Source organism: Marmota monax, unplaced genomic scaffold (assembly GCF_021218885.2).
Source record: "Marmota monax isolate L192 unplaced genomic scaffold, Marmota_monax_Labrador192_F-V1.1 WCK01_AAM20220418_F8-fsc00009, whole genome shotgun sequence".
Taxonomy (NCBI): Eukaryota; Metazoa; Chordata; class Mammalia; order Rodentia; family Sciuridae; genus Marmota; species Marmota monax.
The window spans coordinates 17,972,124-17,983,787 of record NW_026694710.1 but is presented as its reverse complement, the minus strand read 5'-3'; positions in this window follow the sequence as shown (position 1 = coordinate 17,983,787).

Sequence of the window (11,664 nt, the reverse complement as noted above, 5' to 3'; positions counted from 1 at the left end):
GCAAATAATAAATAGCCAAGAATACAGAGAAATGAGGGCACACTCCATAAATATATCTCTTTGATGACTCTTATGTGCACATATTTCTCTTAAAAATAGCATTCTGACTTTGAATTTTGTTCCTCGTTCCTGATTAATAATGACAGAGGAAAATTCCTTGGTATTTAGCATATCACTTGACACACAGCTCCCATGTAATTTGGGGAAGTTTAGGGACAAACTGGAATAGAAAGAGCATTAACCCAGTTCTTTGAGGGAAGAAAAAAAAAACTGGAATAAAGTAATTAAGTCCCCTTTGCCTTCTAATGAACTGGGGAGCTCCTGTCTCCAGTTTCCCTGCTGCTGTTCCTTTGATCTCTTTAAGCTCTCCCTTGGTCAAACCTCTTCTGTTTGAATGGCACTAATTTGTATCTCAGCTCTTCCATCTGGGGATACAGATTTGTGCAGGCCCGTTCCACGCTGGGCTAAATTTGCTCAGCACCTGGCTGAACATATTGGTTTCAGCATATTTACCCAAATTGTTAGTAAAACATCAGAAACAGTCGGCTCCTGTGAATCAAATTGCAAGCAGGGTTCCTGTCATTTAACGCTAATACAATTTAGACCTGAAGTTCACACACACTGTATTTCATTGACATCAACGACAGCCCCTGGAACCCCAGACTTGGAACTTAAAGCCTCCACCCAGAGGGAGAGAAAGAAAGCAGGTAATTGAGCTGAGTCCAGTCTTGCGTCTCATACATATTCTGCAGATAATTCATCAACTCTTCCTTTTCATCTGGGTTTTGTTTCCCCAAGTCCTTCGACTAGGTTTCAGGAGCAAGAGCCAATCTCATTTCCTGTGGTCTTTTTTAAATCCAAGCTTTTGAGCTCCCTCTGTTTGGTTGAAGGATTAGAGCTTCTTAGCCTTAAAGCCAATTTTGGAATGCAAGTCGAGGGTCAATGCTTTTCCCTTCCACTTTTGTCTTGAAGTATCCTTTTTGATTTACATGTCTGGAAACCAACAAGAGTCTTATTGTGATCATAGGTGGAAAATGGCCCAGTTGCAGCTTGATCCTTTGCAGCCAAGTTCCTACCACCCCCCTGCAACACCCGCCCCCCCCCCCACCGTTCCGTTTCTGCAGCCTTCTGCTGTAGAATTCATTATTATAATACCTGTTTACTTACATTTATATCTGGTAATATCAGGCTTTTGAGCCTTCAGGCTTCAAGGTCTCTGCCACAGAGGGAAGGCCAAAAAAGGGAGAAAAAATGGGAAGGCTAGGGTACCTTGCCTTGGGACTAGCTTAACACTTACAACTATCCCCTGTGGCCTCCTGTGTCTCTTAAGAAAAAAAAATGACCAGGATCTCTAAATGAAGCAGTTTGAAAGTGAAATACCTAAATTTTGCCAGAAGGATGTCACAGTGCCATTCCTGAGTTGAAGCATGGCAGGGTGCACCCTGGGTCCTTCTCACACCAGGATCAGGGGCAGACAGAGGCTGGCACAGTGCTGCTGCTCCTCTGGAAGGTGGATGTTGCTATCACAGCTGGTGCCACTTGTTGCCAGGATGGATTCTCTGCCCCTCTGCTCTTTACATCAATAGCTCAGCACTCAGAGCCCAAGGCATTTGTACCTGATCAGCAGTGTTGAAGGCAAGTCTAACATACACTGCAAATGGAGGATCTGGGGATCTGGGTCCTCTCTGTATCATAGCTGTCTTAGTCTTTTCAGGTCACCTAACAAGCCACTGAGACGAGTTGGCTTAAACAAGAGAAATTCATTTCTCACAGTTATGGAGCCTGCGTGTCCAAGGTCAAGGTGCATGTATGGTTTGTTTTGGGATAAAGCCTCTTTCCTTGAGTTGCAGGAGGCTGCTTCTCACTAAAGTCCAGAAGGGCTTGTCTCTTTCTACACTGGGGGGTAAAAGGCCTATTACATGAATAAAATAAATTATTAAATGAATAAATGATGGCCAATAATTTGTGGAGTGGGAGAGAGAGTAAGGGAGCAAGCGTAGGAGTGAGCCAGCTCTGGTGTCTCCTTCTCTTCTTATAAGGATACCAGTTCTATTGGATGAAGGCCCCACCCTTAACACCTCTTTAACCTTAATATTTCCCTAGGGTCCTCTCTCCAAATACAGTCATAATGTCACGAGCTGTCCGTGGGCTGTGTGGGGGTTATGTTGCACACAGTAGCCTAAGGAGGGGATAAGTCTGGCCCTGGGAACCTCCCGGGCACCCCCACAGGGATTGATGGCCTGATGCAGGTGATCTTCCCCCTCAAGTTCTGCCAGAGATCCCACACAGCACCTGAGATGGGTGTGATCTGCCAAGATGTCAATCAACCTGCTGATTGCAAGACACCACTAAGCAAGACTCTGCCCCTGAAAACTTATCTCTGCCTTTCATGTCTGCCGACTCCTTTTTGATAGAGTATAGAAGCTGACCCGCTTTTGAAACTACTTTCTGTGTCCTGTGGGTCTTTCGTCGTTTTCTTTTTCTTAGCTTTTATTTCTCAGCCAGTCCATTCCACCAAGGGGAACCCTATTTCCATTGCCTCACGAGCTGCGGGTGAGACACCATGCAGGTTATGACTTCAACCTTTGAATTTTGGAGAGGACACAATTCAATATATGACATTGGCATTCATTGTACTGTACTCAAGTGAGCTGGATTGTTGATTTGCTTGATGAGGTCACTAGTGCCTCAGCATAGGGTACCAACATGCTTTTCTGTATCTCTGACATGTGACCCAGAGCCCAGATTATAGGAGGCACTAGATAAAATAAATTACTAAATGAATAAATGATGGCCAATAAACACAGCATAACAATCCAATGTGCTGGGGTTAGTTTTTATTCAATAATTTGATCTAGGGGTCTATTGTGTGCCATGGTCTTAAGTTCAGTTCCCTAAACCAGAGCCTGGACCAGTTCTTGTTGTTCAAGTGATGAATCCAGGAAGTGCAGAGGAGAAGGGGAAAGAAGAAGCAGGGTAGGGAGAGGGAGAAAGCTAAGCAGGAATGTGGTCTCCACGGAAGCCTGCCCTAGTTTGATCCTAGGGCAAAACTCTGAAGCACAAATAACACAACGTAGGTAATTCCCACCTTGAGACAAGAGCTCCGAGCCTTTTGAACCATTGTCTGTCAGTCATTGGCTGAGGTCCATCCCAGGAGGGCTGTAGAATAGCCTCGCATAGAACCATATTGTTCAACTTTCCCATTTATAGGATGTGGAATTACCAAGAGACGCTCTGGAAGATCCCTTCCAAGCCAGATGTATGTTTTCCATAGTCTTTGTTCTCTAGTCTTTGTTCTCTAGGGCTCTTTAGGCAAGAGTCCTAGACTCTGGAAGTTTTGAGTCTATTGCCCCCGCCACAGGCATAGTGTAAGTTTGTAGCCTGCTGATCTACACATATGAGTAGATAAACCGACCAGCTGACACTCCTAACTGCATCCCTTGGTGGAAACCTCACCTTTTCTGGAGACCAGGGCCTTCACACTTTCAGAGGCTCAAGTTACCGACACAGAAAACAAATTTTCTAAATGGCTATCCTACTTACATCCCTCACCCACATGTTCCACCTTTTAGGTATGTATCATTATATAATGGCCATTGATTTAAAATATAAATTATAGCCCCATGTCTTCAAAAGGGTATTGTTTTCTATGACCCCACAGTTTTACCTTCAAAAGTTTGTTCCATCACTTTACCAGCTTCTGGAAGATTTGCTGTTTGGTATCACTAATGGATTCTACAGATATGGACCTACTATGTTCTTCAGGATGTTTAGATGATCCTTGTCATTTCTGGCTATATGATAGACAATGGGCACATAGCCCACCAGAAACACCAAGAATATAAAATGAAAACTATATCTGATCTGTGGGGAAAAGAACACATTTATTACATAAGTAGTCACAACTTCTAGTAAATATACCATATTTGGAACACCAATTGCAAATGAAACTAAAGTTGGTTAATGTTGTGACAGTCCACTAACATCTATCATGATCCATCCAGTCTTACCATCTGAAGCTTGTGGAATATGGCACAGTCTATTATGCCTGCATTCCTTAAGTACTTGAAGGTAGCACTTATATCTACCATGTCCTCTGGGATGACAACTTTGTTTTTTTATTTGCTTACTTGGAGGAAGGGGAAGTTTTAGAAATTTCCATGTGTTTTTTCCTAGTATCATAACTCTTATTCTACAAGTCAATGTGAAAGTTCTGTCAACTGCTAACTATGGCAATTTTGATTACATCTTCAAGAATTGTAAAAACAGCAAGGAGGAAGCTTGTAGATCCATGGGATCTGCATGGCCATATTACTTGGCCTTACTCTAACAAGGACAGTAATGACACTTTGCTCCCTGGATTAGTGTCTACTCAAACTCTGTCACATGGCCCTTAAAGGATTTGAGTGTTCTTCTCTCTGTAGCGTAAAGCTACTTTACTAAATGGCCCGGCTCTTCACAGGTTTGCTGTTGTGATTCCAATTGTTTGTTTATTTTGGGGGAAGACCTGAGTATACACTTCGTGCATGCTTGTTGTAGTATTGCAGAGGTTTTTCTTTTTCCCATGAAGCGCTGGTCTTTCCCTCAGTTGATGTGCTCTGGATCTGAGAATTGGGAAGTCAAGAATTTCCATTGGGGCAGTGAACTTAGCCTCTGATCATCTATTCTCAGAACTTTTTTGATTGTGTTTTTTTTTTTCTTTTTTCCCAAGTAGTTTGCTTTCCAGTTGCTCCTGAGAATATCTGGTTATATGAGTCATTTCCAAGATCCCTATGGGTCAGGTGCCCCTGGATGCCATTTAGTATTGCTTTCCATTACAGACACCAGTTTTATTGCATTTCTGACCTTTGGGATGGTGCTGCCCTGGTCTCTTCTGTATCTGTTTTTATGATTCTCATTGCTATTAGGATCCCACTTTTAGAACAACATCTCCTCATCAGTCTTGAACTCCAGAGAAGAGTCACTCCTCCATTTTCACTGCCTGTGTATAGCCGGAACATTCTCTATCACTTTGTCAAGAAAACTGTCTTCTGAGAAATCCCAGGAACATGCAGAGTTGGAGTATTTTCTCATCTCACATAGTAGACATATTCTAGCACCCACCTCCCCAGGCTCAGGATTCCTTTTTCAGAGTTTCCTATGGTTCTCCTGACCTCCTTGCTTCCAGAAGTCAGGCCATTACTTTTCCCAAGCTCCCAAGGTTACCCCAGCAACTGATCATATTAGAAGCATCATTTGAGGTCCTGGTCAGATGTTAAATATTGTGTTCCAGGAAAACGTTCCAAGTCAAACACTTGCCAATATCCAGCCTCACATTCCCCCATTGGTCCAGCGGGATCCACATCTAGCCACGTTCTCTGGTGCCTGGCAGTGTGTTTATGTGGCCCTGCAGGTCCTTCAGCATATAATTCCTTCCTTTGCTCAGCAGGATCAACACTTCTCTAGATGTTTATGGCTAAGATTGACTCTAATTATGGGTCTTCTGGCCACCAGGAAAGAGATTCTGGTGAGCACAATTGCTATATTATAAAGTGCCTGCTTCATTTTACGCTTCCACATAGTTTTCAGACAAAGGTTTCTTTCTTTCTTCCAAAAAGAATATGGGTCATTTCTGAAGGCCTGAGGGTTCAGAGGAATCTGGGGACCACTGTTCTCATGTACATCAAATCATATATCACCACCTCAAATCTCAGGGTGCTACTACTTTTGTATCAGAGCCCATATTTTTCATGGATACTTGTCTGTGGATAATTCAAACATTCAAATGCTGTGATTCTTAACATTAGGTCTGGTATGTGATTTTAAGTAGTGTTTGCCCTCTGGTTATAGGAAATAAAAGTTTTAAAATACTGCCAAGAATGTTCTATAACTTTCACACTTTCCTTTAAATTGTTCATTAATAGATCCTATTCTGTCATTTCCCCATTTTAATGAATCAGTGCTGCTTAGAAATACTCACCTTATTACACAGTTCTTATAATTATTATTTCTTCTTGTTATGATTTGTAAATGAGGCGTCCTCCAAAAAGCTCACGTGTAAGATAATGCAGGAATGTTCAGTGATGAAATGGTTGGATTATGAGAGCAGTGACATAATCTGTGGATTAATTTATTGAATGGATTAATAATTTGAATGGCTTGTTGAGTGGTAACTGTAGGCATATGGGGCATGGCTGCAGGAGGTGGGTCACTGGGGGCATACCCTTGGATTATTTCTTTCCTTAGCTCATTCCACACCCTTCTCCCTTTCTCTGCTTCCTGGATGGCTGCAATGAGCTGAGCTGCTTTCCTCCACCACGCCCTTCTGCCATGATATTCTGCCTCTCTTTGGGCTCACAGCAATAGTCAGCTGACCATGGAATGAAACTCTAAAACTGTGAGCCCCAAAGAAACTTTTCTTCCTCTAAGTTGTTCTCCTCAGGTATTTTGATCACAGCCACAGAAAGCTGACTGATACACTTTTATATTTCTTAGGTGCCAAAGATATTGTAGCAGGTGTGTGCCTCTTTTGACTGTGTCTCATTTTAGTTTATCAAAAGTAAAAACTTAGCAATCAATGACAATGCTTACTATGCCAGGAAGGATCTACAATACACTCTAATGCCTGTGACAGGGAGTTCTCACTGCCATTCAGCCAGCAAGCGACTCAACCTGAAAATTCTGTCTTTGAGTCTCATAGGATTACCCCACTTCTGGTACCAAATGTCTTAGATTAGGGTCCCTGGATGCAAAGTAACATCCAGAGATGGGAATTCTTTCTCAAATACTCATAGGGGAATGCTTTTCAGAGAAGGTGAAGGGGAAACAGGATAGAGCTGTTGAAAACTATCTCTGCTGACAATCTGTTACAGTCTGATCTCACACAAAATTTCAGAAAACAGCTTGCCCCACGAAGCTAAGCCCACCTCAAGATTGTGGGCCAGTTTTAGTCGGTCCTTGACTGTGGTCTACTTCTTGAGGGGAAAGGGTGACTGTTGGCTGAGGAAAATTTCTGAGGGAACTATTGCAGAAGTGAGAGAAATTAATGGGCAGTAGATGAACAGCGAGTTGCAATGAACAAATTAGCAGTCATTTTATTTTTTTGGACTGGATGAAATAATACCATGCTTCTTATTAGAAACGATCTAGTAGAGAGAGAAAATCAAAGTTAAGATATTAAAATTAAAGTTAAAGAGAAAATATAGATGACAGGGTGTGTGTGTGTGTGTGTGCGCGCGCGCGCGTGCAGAAAGGCTGTTGTTAGATGGATGAGTAGGGGCAGAATTTATCTTAAAGCATGAGTGGGCCCATCTAAGCCAGAAGCATGTTTCAGATACAATAACAGCAGAGAAGGAAGAGCAGCGGTAGACACGGCAGTGATGTGTGTCAAGCTCCCCCGGGGGAAGCACTAACGCTGAGCTGTGCTTGTGGGAGTGGGGAGAAGCCTCCTGACTGACAGAAGCCACAATCCATCTGCAGCTTAGAGGAGTAAGGATCTTGCTTGGGTAGAAAAGGGAGTAGAGAAGTGTATATACTTAGGGATGAGGGATTGGTGGAAGAGAAATTCAGTTAGTTTAATAAGTGGGTAAGAGATAAGAAAAGAGGATAAATAGGATGTATAGGGTATAATAGTGAAAATAATATTAAAATCTCAGTAATCTGATGCCACAGTGCTGCCGAAGCAAGGGTTGCCCAGTTAAGCCACACAAACTGGTAGGAGTCCCTGGGGTAGGAGACAGGGCTGGGTAAGGTGGGTCTGATCTATCACTCATAATTAATACAAAAAACTCCCAGCAACCTAGCAGTAGTAAGGAACTTCCTTAAGCCAATAGAAGAATCTATAAAATCCCTACAGCAAACAGCAAACACAAAGGCAAACAATTGAAAGGATTCTCTTCAAATTCTGCTATGAGAACAGGATGGTCCCTGTGACCTCTTCTATCAACCTTCTGTTGCAAGCTCCTGCTCATGGAATGGAACAAGAATTATACTGAGTTTCAAGGATTGTAAAAGAAGAAACAAAGTTGCCATAATTCATGGATAATCTGTCTACACAGAAATCCTAAGTGAAATTTAAAGGATATTAAAAGATTTTTGAAATACTGCTATTAAGGCTTATGGATCTAAGATACAAAAGTCAAGGCAGTTATTTACATCAACAATACAACATAAATAAACAAAAATTGGTTTAAAAAAAGAAAATAAAATTTTAACTGCTTATCATCCTAATCCCAAAATACAAAGGAATTAATTTCTGACAATGATGTCTACATTATTTTTTTTCGTAACAAAACCGTTATTGAAGGGCATCAAGAGGGTCTACATAAAACAGCATGCTTATGTTTAGAAAGTATTTATATTGTAAAGATGTTAGTTCTCTCCCAATTGATCAGCAGAGTGATGCAATCTCAGTTGATAACACATTTTCTTGTGGAGGTTTCAAAATTTTCCTGAGTATGTGCATTGGCTATGTTCTTTGGGAAGCAGATACTGTGCTGGAGTTTGACATACAAGAGGTTTATCAGGTGTATGGCTTGTGAGAGATAATGGGATGCGGGAGTAGGAACAGGTAGGAAAAGCCTCCAGCCTGCCATCTTGACCTGACCTTGTGGAAGGAGAGAAGGAGGAAAGAGGGAGACAGGAAGAGCCCCAGTCTGCAGAGCAGCCCCGAGGTCTCCACTAGTCCCACGGGGCCTTGGGGAAGGACTTCTCTAGAGGAATCCTACCCAGGCCACCTGTGGTGAGCCCTGGATCAACCCTCATTTGTGCTCAGTCACTAGATGGGCCTTGTCTGGAGCGTGTGGCCTCAGGTTTAAAGTGGAAAGAGATTCCAGAGGCATCAGTAGCCCCACTGACTGCACTGCTCATGGCAGGTTCCCTCTTCAAAGGGAGATGGAAGTAGTGTGCATAGTGGCTGCCATGGAGACCAAGGGTCAAAGTCAGTGAGACTGGCCGTCCAGAGATCAAGCTTTAGTGTAATAAGGCTAGGGTAATTAAAATGTAGCAACTTTAATACATGGCTAGTTGGGCAGGCCAATGGGACAAAACAGGTAGAAAACGTGTTACATGATAGAGCTGTCCCTGCAGAGTGGTGAAGGAAGAATGGAAATTATGTAAATGGTGGTGGGAAAACTATTTATCCAGATGGTAAAAATGGAAACGAATCCTCTATCTCAGATGCAGAAATCAATCCCAGATGCATTGAGTACTCAATGAGAATGATAAAACTTTAAAGCTTTTAGAAGAAAATATTGGAAATGCCTTTATGGTTTTGAGGTAGAAAGAATGTCTTAAGAGACAAAAAGCATACTCATGAAGGAAAATGTTGGTAAATTTAAATTCTTTAAAACTGAGAACTTTTGTTCATCAAGATACATTACAAACACAGTAAAAAGGGGAGCCACAAACCAGAAGATATTTTTATTTTATTTTATGAGAAGATATTTTAAGTATGTGTACTTTTTAAGCACAATTGTACATAGTATGCTTTAAAATTTTTTGTGAGAATTAACAAGAGAAAACCCAAATGATCCCAGTGAGCAAATATACTAAAAACATAAAAAGGAATTTCATAGAGAGAAAAATATAAATGACCAATAAGCAGGAGACGACATGCTCAAACTCACTAGTAATGAAAGAAGTGCTAATTAAAACAGAAGATAGCATATCCAGATAATACACTGGGGCAAAGCTATATTTCTCCTAGCACCTACGTGCCCATCCACTCATCCATTCATCCTTCTATCTACCTACCCATCCACCACTCACACATTCATGCACTCACCCACCCATATGTCTACCTACCCATCTGTTCACCCATCTACTTGTTACCTATCTTAGAGTGACAATTAAAAAATGAGCTGGGAATGTAGCTTAATGGCAGAGTGCTTGCTTACCATGGGCAAGGCCCTGGGTTCAATCCCCTGCACTGCAGAAACGGAGACTGGGGAATATGGCTCAGTGGTAGGGCACTCATGAATTGGTAGTGCCATAAGGTTAAGCAAGGTATTTCTAAGTAGAAAACAGATATGTATGATGAATGGTTACTTGGTAAAGCTGGGCTTTTGAGTCAGGCTGACCTCTGCACTCAGTGTGTCTTCCCCATCTGTTCTTAGCAATGCCTTGGACCTATTTCTTTTGCTTCTAGAATTCCTTCTGTTCATGCCCTTGCTCGTCTTCTGTGAATATGTTGTCTTGGGCTCATTGCTTTTTAAACTGCTTCTGTTCCTTGACCTCCACGTCTGATGTCTGAATGAGACACCACACTTTGACCTCTGCCTTGCCTAAACAAGGCACTTGTGGATTCTCAGTCCAGTTCCTCCTCCATGGGGGTGCTCTGCTTGGGGACTGCAGGCTGGTACCAACCTGTGGTAGTGTCCTGAGGGGCACTCCATGTTTTCAAGGTCCCTGAGGAAGTCAAAGATTGGCAATGAAGCCACACTAAGGGACATTCTTGCAATTTCTGAAGTACTCCCCATGAAAATAATTGCCAAGCTCTGAAGCTGATGTCCCCTTGATGTGTTAAATTCAATCTCCACTGTGATAGCATTAGGAGGTGAGGACTCTGGGAGTTGAACAGATCATCATGGCAGAGATTTCATGAAAGAGATCAGTGCCTTATAAAAGAGACCCCTGCCTTGTCCCTTTTACCATATGAAGATTCAGCACAGAGGTGACATCTATGAACCAGAAAATATGCCCTCATCAGATACCAAATCTACCAGCACTTTGATCTTGGACTTACCGTTTTCCAGAAATGTGAGAAATACATTTCTGTTGTTAATGGTACCAAATGGCAAAGACTTTGCTAGGTGCAGTAGGGCATGCATGTAATCCCAGTGACTGCGGAGGCTGAGGCAGGAGGATCTCAATGTCCAGGCCAGTCTCTGCGACTTAACAAGCTCCTATTTTAAAACTATTTATCCAGATGGTAAAAATGGAAACGAATCCTCTATCTCAGATGCAGAAATCAATCCCAGATGCATTGAGTATTCAGTGAGAATGAGTGGCAAGTGGAGCTAGAATATTTTACCCAGTTTTCTCCTGAGTGATATTCACAGAATGCAAGTCCTTCTAATATACCACTCAAGTAGAGCAAGAAACACTGGAGCTTCAGTCATCCACTTTGAAAGTCACAAAGCAGAGCTATATTCCAAAGGCTCTGAAAAGTCTTGCAAGAAAGGTGGTTTGATACTGTGTTTGCCAAACATAAAGGATCATGGGAATTACTCTTCCCTCCCTCCCTCTCTCCCTTTCTTCTTTCTTTACTTTTTTCCTCTTACCATCCCAAAGGACTAGGGTCATTTAGAATATACTTTGGGGTAATGCAGCTTTTGCGACATGACTCAGTCTATAACAGCTCTTGGGAGGTGGACCTGATAGTCATTGTGTGTTGACCTTGACCTCTGGTGTCTTTGGGGAGGCACAAATCAGCAAGCTCAGTGACATCACTGAAAAGAGCATGTTGGAAGGTCATCATGACAGATGTTGAACATTATTAGTTGAGCTGGATGAACTCATTATGTCTAATGAGAATGGATTTATGTCATCATATTGACATAAATTTACCAGTAAAAATGTAGATCTAAATAACAGAATGGTCCCTTTGCACCTAGCTCTAGAATCTTGCAACATGCTTCCATGACAAATTACTTAATTGGCACCTTCTGTCATTCTGGTGACATT